Source organism: Thalassophryne amazonica, chromosome 5 (genome assembly GCF_902500255.1).
Source record: "Thalassophryne amazonica chromosome 5, fThaAma1.1, whole genome shotgun sequence".
NCBI lineage: Eukaryota > Metazoa > Chordata > Actinopteri > Batrachoidiformes > Batrachoididae > Thalassophryne > Thalassophryne amazonica.
Window position 1 is genome coordinate 102,752,962 of NC_047107.1, and position 13,309 is coordinate 102,766,270.

At 39.1% G+C, this 13,309-nt stretch overlaps 1 protein-coding gene across 1 annotated transcript in view; it reads right to left on the reverse strand.

The window, feature by feature from the left end:
- Nucleotides 1–13,309, reverse strand: part of zgc:162952 (PKc_LIMK_like_unk domain-containing protein) — a 62,977-nt gene that overhangs the window by 34,525 nt on the left and 15,143 nt on the right. The window lies entirely within an intron of this gene.

A 13,309-nucleotide genomic window follows, 5' to 3' on the forward strand; every position in this document is an offset into this window, starting at 1 on the left:
GAAATTCAACACATATTTCCAGATTATTTGCCGTCATTGCAGAAACAGCTCACGGTGATCATTCTGCCACCACACACACACACACACACTCAAAATCTTGTTATCCTGGAAATACCACGAGATTCTCTTGATTAACTTTTTAGTTTACACCCATTTCTGGTCTTGAGCTCAGCTCTTACCAACTTCTCCATGGTTTGATTTTTTTCATTTGTTTGTTTAAATATAAATATAGGACATAAAAATCTCTAAATTAGCAAGTTGCTGAAGGTTTTGTCACAAACTCACCAATAAAACTGTGTTTAACGTTACCTGTTTACCTGTTAACTTTACCACGCATACTTGTTTGTTATTCAGGCAAATATCTGAACTGTGGAAAAACAACAACAACCGCTCTGTTAAACTCCACATAAACTTAAGTTGGGCTGAAAAAAAAGCAGTTTTTCCACACTGATCAATAGATATTATATCATGATTAGGGATGTATCGAGAACCGGTTCCTTTCGGGTATCGTTAAGAAATGATTCGATCCACCGACATCAATAAGCTTTGTGCTTAACGATTCTGTTATCGGCCCTTCAGAGTGGCCGTTGTTTTGGCGGGTGTTTGTCAGGAAAACGATAATTTCTCTACACTGATTACAGACCCTGCAGTGGGTCCTTAATCAACTTTTCTGCAGCGCGGCTTTGCTTTGAACCTTGAACCAATCGAAGCGTGGTTCGCAGATTGAAGCAATGCTTCGGTCGATTGCTTCGTTTTTTCTTTCTTTCGCTTAATTTCCCCCCGCTAAAACCCTAAAGAGCATACGTCTGTGAGTATTATTTACCTTTTCTATGTTAAACCGACCTGTTATGGTCTTCTGAAACAGTTGATAGATGTATTTTATAACTTAAAAATGGGAGCAATGCTAACACGTTAGCATGTCTATGGCATTTTCAATGTTAAAGTTAGCGTTTAGCAATTGCAGCCGTCATCACGTTCGGGTGCATTTGTTTTCAAATTGTAATATTCCTTAAATTTATTTTTGCTTATATATTAATAATCTAATGATTATTATATACAATTTTAGAGAAAGAGACAAAAAGAACCTGAATAGAAACACAACAGAAAATATATAATAGCAACTAACATAAATAAATAAATACATACAGAAATAAATGTTTCCTGTGAACACCTAGTGACTCTCACACCTCCATTTCATCCCTGTCTTATTTAAGTTTAATGACAGTTTGTTTCGGTCAAACCATATGTTCAGTTTGTTAATTTCTTCAGTGATTTCCTCCAGAACTATCTGCCAAACTAGAAAACTGCTGCATCCTAGTAAGAGCAGAATACTACTGGAATGAATTTGAATAAGTTGTTTGTTTTTTTTCTCACCTAAATGGATTCAGCACTCACTCCAGTTTACTGTCTGGAATAGTTCCAGATTGCATTTCAGAGCTTCTAGAATTCAAACATTTTCGTGCAGGTGGTGTTGGGGGGTAATTTTGGGTTTCAGCTGTTTTTGTTTTTCACCACTTTCATCCCTCAATATGAGTTCTGATTCACTTTTGTGCGGATTAAAGTTACTAACTGGGACTCCTGTCTTGTTGCGAGAAAGAAACGAGAATCATCCTCCGTTCCGTTCACACAAAAACGTTGCGTGGTCAAGATAGAATGATAGAATTCAGTATGAATTAATAACTTCAAAGCGAAACACAGTTTTGTTTATTTTTATTTATGTCCAGAGATCAAGGATACAGTGTCTAATTTCATATTTATTTACTTTAAGACTGAAGGAAATACATAGAAAACCTGTAAAGCCTACTTTTAGTACAAAATTCACGAGGTATCGATAAGGGAATTGATAAGGAATCGGATCGATAAGCAGAATCGATAATGGCATCAATATCGATAAAACCTTATCAATACCCATCCCTAATCATGATATATAATTTAATAGTGACTAGTGAATAGTGATAGTCAATCTCTCTACTTTTAAGATTAGGCTTAAAACTTTCCTTTTTGCTAAAGCTTATAGTTAGGGCTGGATCAGGTGACCCTGAACCATCCCTTAGTTATGCTGCTATAGACTTAGACTGCTGGGGGGTTCCCATGATGCACTGAGTGTTTCTTTCTCTTTTTGCTCTGTATGCACCACTCTGTATTTAATCATTAGTGATTGATCTCTGCTGTCTTCCACAGCATGTCTTTTTCTTGATTCTCTCCCCTCAGCCCCAACCAGTACCAGCAGAAAACTGCCCCTCCCTGAGCCTGGTTCTGCTGAAGGTTTCTTCCTGTTAAAAGGGAGTTTTTCCTTCCCACCGTCGCCAAGTGCTTGCTCATAGGGGGTCGTTTTGACCGTTGTGGTTTTTCTATAATTATTGTATGGCCTTTGCCTTGCAATATAAAGCGCCTTGGGGCAACTGTTGTTGTGATTTGGTGCTATATAAATAGAATTGATTTGATTTGATAATGACTACAAACTAAAGATACTAATTAAACTTTTGTCTTTTGTTGTATTTTATTTTGGGAATCACTCTGTATGTACAGTGAGGAAAATAAGTATTTGAACACCCTGCGGTTTTGCAAGTTCTCCCACTTAGAAATCATGCAGGGGTCTGAAATTTTCATCTTAGGTGCACGTCCACTGTGAGAGACATAATCAAAAAAAAAAAAAAACACACAGACCTGTTAATTTTTCTTTAAGAAGCCCTCTTATTGTGCACTCTTTACCTGTATTAATTGCACCTGTTTGAACTTGTTACCTGTATAAATGACACCTGTTCACACACTCAATCAATCACACTGCAGCCTGTCCACCATAGCCAAGACCAAAGAGCTGTCTAAGGACACCAGGGACAAAACTGTAGACCTGCACAAGGCTGGGATGGACTACAGGACAACAGGCAAGCAGCTTGGTAGAAGACAACTGTTATGATTATTTATTAGAAAGTGGAAGAAACACAAGATGACTGTCAATCTCCCTCGGTCTGGGATTCCATTAGAAATCCTTAGAAATCATGGAGGGGTCTGAAATTTTCATCTTAGGTGCATGTCCACTGTGAGAGACATAATCTAAAAAAATTACAGAGGTTAAACATTTCCTGTAGTTTTTCACCAGGTTTGCACACACTGCAGCAGGGATTTTGGTCCACTCCTCCACACAGATCTTCTCTAGATCTTTCAGGTTTGGAGTTTCAGCTCCCTCCAAAGATTTTCTATTGAGTTCATGTCTGGAGACTGGCCAGGCCACTCCAGGACCTTGAAATGCTTCTTATGGAGCCCCTCCTTAGTTGCCCTGGCTATGTGTTTAGGGTCAGTGTCATGCTGGAAGACCCAGCCATGACGCATCTTCAAGGCTCTTACTGAGGGAAGGAGGTTGTTTGCCAAAATCTCGCAATACATGACCCCATCCATCCTCCCTTCAATACGGTGCAGTCGTCCTGTCTTCTTTGCAGCAGAACACCCCCAGAGTATGATGTTTCCACCCCTATGCTTCATGGTTGGGATGGTTTTCTTGGGGTTGTTCTCATCCTCTAAACATGGTAAGTGGAGTTGATTCCAAAAAGCTCTATTCTGGTCTCATCTGACCACATGACCTTCTCCCATGCCTCCTCTGGATCATCCGGATGGTCACTGGTGAACTTCAAACATGTGCTGGCTTGAGCAGGGGGACCTTGCTGCCCTGCAGGATTTTAAACCATGACAGCATCATATGTTACTAATGTAATCTTTGTGACTGTATTCCCAGCTCTCTTCAGGTCATTGACCAGGTCCTCCAGTGTAGTTCTGAGCTTTCTCAGAATCATCCTTACCCCACAAAGTGAGATCTTGCATGGAATCCCAGACCAAGGGAGACTGACAGCCATCTTGTGTTTCTTCCACTTTCTAATAAATAATCCTGACATTTGTTGTCTTCTACCAAGCTACTTGCCTGTTGTCCTGTAGTCCATCCCAGCCTTGTGCAGGTCTACAGTTTTGTCCCTGGTGTCCTTAGACAGCTCTTTGGTCTTGGCTATGGTGGACAGGTTGGAGTGTGATTGATTGAGTGTGTGAACAGGTGTCTTTTATACAGGTAAAAAGTTCAAACAGGTGCAATTAATACAGGTAAATTAACAGGTCTGTGAGAGCCAGAATTCTTGCTAGTTGGTAGGTGTTCAAATACTTATTTGCAGTAGTAACATACAAATAAATTATGTATAAAATCATACACTGTGATTTCCAGATTTTTTTTTTTTTTTTTTTTTTAGATTATGTCTCTCACAGTGGACGTGCAACTAAGATGAAAATTTCAGACCCCTCCATGATTTCTAAGTGGGAAAACTTGCAAAATCGCAGGGTGTTCAAATACTTATTTTCTTCACTGTATATTATAATAGCCAAGTGGCCTCTGTGTGCATCTGTGTGCGCACGCATGTGTATGGCCTCGATCACGCAAAAACCGGGGAGAGCTGACATTTGCCGTTTGGTATGCTTATGTATTTTGGGTCAAGGATGAATGCTACGAAAACAGAAAGTTGATAGAACAAATATTTTTGGAGAAATTAGCAATTTTAGCTAACCAAAAAAGACCAATGGATGCTGTGCTGCAATGCACCATGGGAGTTTGGGGTATTGAGGTTTTAAATGTTATTATGGTTTATGTTAGTTTAACAGTCTTGTTAGTGTTATTCATTAATTTGTTTTGTAGCTCAATTGGTTTAGTCAGTTTAGATAAGTCTCTTGTTGCTATTACCATGAGTGATTTAAGTTTCATGTTAGTATCTTGAGTGAAATGTTGGTTTTAATGTCTTCAGCCACCATCTGTCAACTTAAAACCACATACTTATCACAGCTGTGCGTGCGTTCGTGCTGCTAATTACTTTCTGGACTCACGCCATTCCAGCAGGGGGCAGTAAGTCATTTTTATATTAAAAGCGTGAGTGTGGTGAGTGATTTTAAGTTCAATGTAAGTACATAATATAATTGTAAATATGTTAAAAATACATGGATGACACTAGAAAGTGAAAACACATTTCTATTGTGGTCCATTTAAAAATCAAATGACAAAACAGAAGTAGAAATGAAACAATAATAGTGTACATGATAACAAGAACCTAAACAATTTGTAAATACATTAAGACAGTGAATTAACATTTAAAAATTACACAATTAACAGGAAAGAAAGGGGTTGAGTAGTTCTTCTAAAACTGCTGAAGTGTAATGTTCTAAAAACATTCAGGACTCACATGCCATTGCAACTCATACAAGCTTTGCTTAATTTAACACCACTCTTACCACAAAAATATCAGCTACCTATTTTATAAGCACTACCCAATCTAGAGCCCGTGGATCCCCATGGGAAACATGCTAGTATTTAGAATAAATTGCCCCGTCCCAACTTCTTCTGGAATGTGCTGCAGGCCTTAAATGCAGGAATGGATGTATATTAACAAATGAAATGAAGTTGATGACAAAAACATAGTATTTTGAGTTCATACTGTCCACAATAAAATAAAGGTCAAAGAAAATGTAAAGATCACTGCATTTTGATTGTATTTGCATTTTCCATATCACACCAACATTTTCTTATTAGGGGTTGTAGTTCATCAAGACCATTGCTATGTTTATTCCTGAAATAACAGGAGCGTTTTCCTTCACTCATGTCTCCCAAAGTGCTCTGTTTTGAACAATGCACAGAGAAACAGGCTTCTATAGTTGCTATATTTGCTATATTTGAGGTGACAGTGATGTATCAGATAGGGGATGTAGACAAGCTGCAGAAGTGGGAAACTAAAGATAAAGTGAGTGGATACAATTTTAAACTGCAGTTAAGGACCACCTCTACCACAACCCACAATATCAGTTCTCGCAGCATGAAAAATGTATCATGTTTCCTTTAAAAGTTTTTTTTTAATCCTTGTTCTGCCCCATTTTGTAGTTAGGAGGAGAAATGAGAAAAAGTTATATGAAAATGTTCCAACCCATGTTATTTAAATCAAGCAGTTCAAAAGCAATACCACCAAATAGTAACAAAATGTATGTAAAATTTGAACCCAAAGAAAATCCGATATAGAAAACAAAAGCTGAAATAAATCTGTCCAATAATATTTTCTCTAATTGACAACATAAATTGTTAATCAACATGAAATGTGTGGATTTGGGGAAAACTGAGTGACTTTAAGCAAAGTATGCAGTATACTCTGTGACCTCAATAGCTCATAAGAGTGAAGTACGGCTGAACTTAAAAGTATTGTGGAATGAATTCTACTCTGGACAGTTAGACTGCCTTTTCACAATGGGATGTCCTGACCTAATTTCTCAGAGCACTGGTGTGACTGCACTGAAGGTCAGAGTTTGTTTTTTCCATGACGACAGGCTCTTTGCTTTTCACAGTGACGCCAGTGGAAAGCACACGCTGACACGCTAACACAACTGGCACGGTTTTGTCAATCAATCTGGGAATCAACCCTGGCTATTCATGCTGCTTTCGTGCCTTTGACTCTGGATGAAAAAAAAGAAAAGAAAAATGGTGTTCTTTCAGCTCTGACAGGGTCACAGACGCTTACACTACAGCATTATAATCTCTTTCCTACTCTCTCTTTGTTCAGGCTTTCATTTTGAAGCGTTTATTCAAATTTAAAGCTGCAGTGTGAAGAATATAAAGGTGTTTATTAGCAGAAATCCAATATAGCAGTCATAACCATCTGGTTATTCATGTACAGTGCATCCAGAAAGGATTCACAGCGCTTCACTTTTTCCACATTTTGTTATGTTCCAGCCTTATTCCACAATGTATTTTTTTCCCTAAAAATTCTACACACAATATCCCATAATGACAATGTGAAAAAAGTTTTTTTTTTTTTTTTTTGGTAGATTTTTGCAAATTTATTTAAAAAAAATGGACAGGATATCGAGGCATAGTCGGGGGGAGGAGGATCTTCAGTTTGGTGGGTCTCATCACTGCTTTTTGCAGATGATGTGGTCCTGTTAGCTTCATCAGCCTGTGACCTCCAGCACTCACTGGATTGGTTCACAGCAGAGTGTGGAGCGGCTGGGATGCTTCAACAGGGTGCACAGCAGATTTATTGATGTGTCTTTTGAGGAAATCAGTGCAGAAAGGCTGCATTCTGCAGCCCCAAGAACATTGCTGCACCATGTTGCTACAGTAGCCCATAAGGGACATACTTCATCTTTCCTATTTTGTAGCGACTAAAGAAAAAAGAAGAGAAATCAGTGGTTGATCCCCTATTTACTGTGTACTGGTTGCTAGCTCAGGCTAGAATAAGTTTGAGAAAACTTATTCTTGTGAAATAGATGACCATACATATTGCTGAAGAGAAGGCAAGGAGGCATGAATCCCCATCGCCAAAGAATCAAAAATGTGAATGGAAACAAAACTGTGATGGAATAATGCAATCTGCAACCTTAACACTAGGTGACATTAAATCATATACACTGTAGTTTTATGGTTAATTAATATACATAAAAAGGTCTATAAAAAATACAACAAACTATAACACAGGTCTGCATTTCACATCCCACTAACATATAAACATTTTTATGACCTCATAATTGCTGTTTTTCTGTGTTTTCCCACATTTCATTATGTCTCTTTCTCATCCAATGATATTTCCATCCAAGCCGATACAATCCAAAAATGACTACATATGCATTAAAAAAAAAACATAGTTGTGGTATTTATGACTTCACATTTACATGTTTTGGCACCAGCAGGAGGAAATCCACAACTGATGTATTTATAATCCTTAGCTGCAGCACATACCACAACTGCAGAGGAGGAATTACACAAGAGGGTCCACAAGTGTTTGGACAGCAACACAATTTTTGTAATTTTGCTTCTGTAAACCAGAACAATGGAGTTGAAATAAAACCATCAAGATGTGTTTGTAGATTATGTGATCATTGTTGGTTTTGTATGAGATTACACAAAGAGCAGAGTTTAATGCAGAGACTGTTCATGGATGGAAAAGTAGGATGACATTTGGAGTCAGATCCAGATTTAATTAAAAAAAAACAACCTTTCCCTTTCAATTTTTTTTAATAACATTTTAAGATAGGGTGTATAATTTTACATTAAATGTAATGTCTCACTCTGTACTCAAATCTGTTCATGCGCTGAGGTACAAACTGACACATCTGACAAATGTGTCAGTAATCATCCAAGGCCATGACCCTTAGTGCAAGAAACAGAAACAAAATGTATGTGCAGTGTCCCTTCTGGCTCACACAAGTCAAGTTTTGTGTGTTTTACATGTGGGATGGAGAGGTCAGAAAAGCAAAAACACAGGAAATGTCAGTGTACGGTGAAGGGCACACATCACACACTGCTGGGACTCTGACTCGCATCTGACCACATGGTGCATCATAAACTATCCAGCACCGTGCTGACCTACACTGAGGAGATAAGGAATGCGTGCACATAAGAGTCAGCTGAGGGTGGGATTTATTTCCCCAAAGCTCTCTCTTTAAGGCTAAAGATCTGGTTTGGTTGGGAGGTTACCTGAACGCCGGGGAAAGACTCTCTGACCATGCACAAAGGGCGGTGACTTCTGATCAACGGCAACCTCTGCTGATGAAAAACAAAGCCAACAAGGAAGTGTCAAAACCTGCAGTTCTTTGAATGGCCACTTGAGGCTGACTTCAAAAACTAATCACTCGCCACAGAACCACATGTTTACAGCAGAAATAAATATGTTTACTGCATGGCACACACACACAGACACATAGGTGTGGAGAGGGAAGGTGATGGTATGGTGGTTAAGCGTTGGGCTTGAGACCAGAGGATCCTTGTTTCAAATCCCAGCGTGACTGGAAAAACCACTAAGGGGCCTTGGGCAAGGTCCTTAATCACCTAGTTGCTCCCGGTATGTCATGAGCGCCTTGTATGGCAGCATCCTGACATCGGGGTGAATGTGAGGCATTATTGTAAAGTGCTCTGAGCATCTGGTGCAGATGGAAAAGCGCTATATAAATGCAGCCCATTTACCATTTTACCATTCACAAAAAAACCCCAACAAAATACAGACAACAAAAAAGCTATACAGCCTTCCAAATTTCACAAAATGGACTAAATTTAGTTTCTACTGATATCTAAGCATTATAATGTAGGTTTATTTTTGCAATATGTTGCAAAATTACAGCTCATTTTAATGAAGAGAACATATTTATCTGGGGAATTCTATGGTTAGTGTGGTTAAATGCCAGTGATCATTTTTTAATACTTGCACCCAACAATGCCATTATGAAAACCACCACCCAGTCCGCAAAAGCATATGTCAACCACCAAGACCAAAATTAGGTAGCCTGTTAGCCTTAGCAAGCTTAGTAACTTTGAGATACTCGGGTAGGCCCTAGCTTCATTCACAGCAAAAAAATCTAAGAAAGTAAAAAAGACTTGTTTAAAGAAAGTTTGACTTAATTTTTGTCTAAATAGAAAAATAACTGTGTGAAGCATTTTTTACATGAGAAAAAAATGTCTTATTTTTGGAAAATGTACCTCACTTTTTCTTAAAACGTTTTTCCAGCTAATATCAAGAGGATATAACCAGTAACATGGAAAGGCAACGGATTTCAAATCATCAAGATTGCTTTCCTTATTTTAAGACAGAGGCTAATCTTAAAATATGAATTCTGTCTAGTTTTAAGGCACATTTTGATTATTCAGTGCCAAGACATTTTGCTGGTTTTGAGAATTCTAACCAAGTTACCCCACTGGCAGATTTTTTTTTTTTTTTTTGCTTAATCCAAGACAGTTTGGCTAGATTTCAGTTTATTTGTCTTATTTTGAGAGGGACAGTTTATGCAGTGTTCATCCTGCCCACAGTCCACCCCTTTACCAATTTATGGACTGGTTGGGAGATAGGCAACATCTCCAAAACCACCTCCTTTAGCATCAAACCCACTCTTCAGAAAAGCTATGCGTGACATCATGGAGGGTTTTCCATCATGTACACAGTCTAAGCTTCTGACAAGCTGATGAGGGTTAAACACAAAAATGCACATCATGATAATGGCTCAGTCAAGTCGTCACACGTGAGACAAAACAATAGAAGCTGCAACACCAATTGCTCAATCTGCTCTTCAACACAAAATGGGTGCCGCTAAAAGGTGCTGAACCTTGTGACACAGTATATCCTCCCAGAAAACACTTGAGGAGCTCAGCACCAATCACACGTCTACAGCACAACTTCCTGAGAGACGAGCGGCGAAAACAGCATCTCATCCTGTGACGTCAGTCATAAAGTGCGTCGACGATGTGGGTAAGTTACACCACAGCAGGACCAACGCTTAAATGAGCTGCAGCCAAACCATACTCAGTATAACCGCTTCATGGATTTTCCAAAGCAACGTGATGCCGAGTCTCAGCAGCACTAGACTTCTGCATTTGTATGCAGGTTTTTTTGTTTATTTTTTTACTGTCAGTGACAGCAAATCAATACGAGACCAGAATCTGATCGCACCCTCGAGGTTCTCCACCAGTGACAATTTTGTGATGGATAAATGCAGGAAGAAGTGTCTACACAACACAAACGCATAACGTTACTTAATTTCAGGCCAGTTTGAAGAGCATGTGTTGTTCTTCAACTAAACCATTACAAAACTGATCTAACAACAATTTCTATATAGATGACACCAAATTAAATTCATAATTACTGTATTTCCTGGACTATAAGTTGCAGCAGACTGCACCTTTGGTGGCTTAGTGGTTAGCGTTGTTGCTTCACAGGACGAAGGTCGTAGGTTTGATTCCCACCTGGGGCCTTTCTGTGTAAGGTGTGCATGTTCTCCCGTGTTGTGTGGGTTCCCTTCGGGTACTCCGGCTTCCTCCCACATCCAAAGACAAGCAGGCTGGGTGAACTTTAACTTGACCATAGGTGTGTGTGCAGGTGTGAATATGTTTGTCTGTCTATGTGACCCTGCGACAGACCTACTGTCTAGGGTGTACTCTGCCCCCTGACTGCTGGGATAGACTCCAGCCCCTCCATGACCCGTAGTAAGCAGGTATAGAAAATGGATGGATGGATTCTTTAATTATTGGAGTTTATTTTGTTTTGTGCTTGGATTCCTGGGAGAGTCTCGTATAAATATTTATTATAATTACTATTATTCATAAGTTTCAGGGCCTACCATCTAATAAAAATAAATAGATTAAACACAACATACGCTGCAAAATATGGTATACGACTCATTAGATGAGTAAAACAGTTGCATCAAATGGCAACTTTAATTTGCTCAAGTCTGTTTTTTAGTTTAGACTTTTTTTTTAAGTTTAGATTCCAAACTGATTTTCCCCAAAACAGGACAAAAGGTCAGGTCTGGAAGTGAAATCATCAAATTTTCAAATGGATCCACACCAACAGGTGTTGTCAGGGAATTATTAACACTAGTGCTTTTCTGGTTATATTCTTGCCAAATGATTAATTGTTGAGCCTGGGGTTGGGTACCAAAACCCAGTTCCAATAGGGCCCCAGTTCCTCCATCATTAGTATCGACTAGAAAGAATCCCAAAGCAGATTCTGGCACCATGTTAATGCCACAGTACTATGAATATTCCTACAAAGTTCACCCTTTCCAGAATTATTTTGTACACGGAAAAACAACACACACACACACGAGTGATGACAATACCATGCTCTACTGTGGGAGTGCAGAGGAATGAAGACCATAACCTGCTGAGAGGCACCTGTTCATCAATTAAGACATCAGAATAAATGCTCTAGCCTCCTTTCTGAAATTAGGTAGTAATCCAAAGGACACTGGATCAAGCCTGCTTGAAGCTTTGGAACACAGTAACCATAGACTGTAACTGTATATCCACTGAGGTCAGCCGGCCACATGGTGTCAGGTCCACCTCAGGGACAACAGACACCAAGCAGCTGGAGCTAAATGGCTCCAGCACCCACAATGGAAACTTACTGATGCTCACAGTTGTAAACATTGAAAATACTGCCTTTTCCCTCCTGTATACGGACAAACATACCACTTTTTTTCTGGTGAACCCCCCAACAAACCAGTCCGATTTAATCCCACAATATTGTGACACCCTAACTGCTTCTGCAAAGACAAATATTTAAATACTTTGTGAACAAAAACTCATTTTGAGAACAACACGCTGCTTACAGAGACAGATGAGTGGGATGCAAAGAGTGTTCTGGGTCATGCAAAATGTGGGCAAAAGAACAATGCAACTCTGTCCTTTTGTATGCCGCCTCTCACCAACAACACTGAACTCATCACGTCTTTAAACTGACCCTCAATGTTTGTCCAGTTGATGTTACGTGAGAAAAATGCTGCGCTGCATCCAACACCAGACCCGAGAGGAACCAACATTCCTGAATGGAAAAGTAAACAACCTAATGCAAGTAATCCAGTGCATGAAGTGTTATCATGTTTCAGCTGAAATTTGGACTATTCCATCCAGCTTAAATAACATTTTTAATAAAAGTGCATAGCAATCCTCAGGCCTCCACATTTTGTAATGTTAAAAGACTTTCACATTCACTTTTTAGTGCACATGCAGTTATTTATCCGAGGCTCCATTCTACTATTTCACCAAGGTTCAAAAATTCCAGGCTACACACCCTATATCCACATCTGCACCCACATTTTTTTTTTAATTCTAGTACAGTCAATGCTTTCACTTTTTTTTCAGATGGTTAATTAGTTTTTAAATAATTTTGCTTACAATGTAACAAATAGTTAAAATAAAATAACAGATGGGGTGACAATATGCATTGCTTTGAAATAGTATTCAGCCCCTTTTTAATCTGTTTATGCCATTTCAAATACAAAAAGTAATGCAGGCTTCTCAATATTAAAATTTCTAAAATGATCCTCCTTAAACTCAAACTCAAAGCAAATCTCTACAATTTCATATAAATGAAATAAAAATATAAAAGCTAAGATGATGGGTTGCATAAGTAATTACGGTAAGCATTCACAATGAAAACTAGGACAACAATTAGACTTAGTCGTCACCAAGACTGTGTTCTGATGTTTCACCATGTTAATCGTGTCAGGTCAGGGAGCATGGGCTGCTGCTGCACACTGATGCATCCGCCACACCATGGCAGCACCCCAAGTTCTGGACAGCAACCACCCAGGCAGACAACAGTCCATCCCACCTCTCTAAAGCAGCCATCTATGCATGTGCTCTACGCAGGTGAAGCGTGCACCCCCAGCACAGAGGAACGCATCAAACGGTCAAAATGTCTTAGCTGACACTACCTCATAATGCAAGTGACACTCCTCATTCGCATCTCCGAAAGTAAAGCTTGCAGTAAAGTCATTCTGTTGGTATCCAAGGACCCACCAAAGAAAAGTAGTT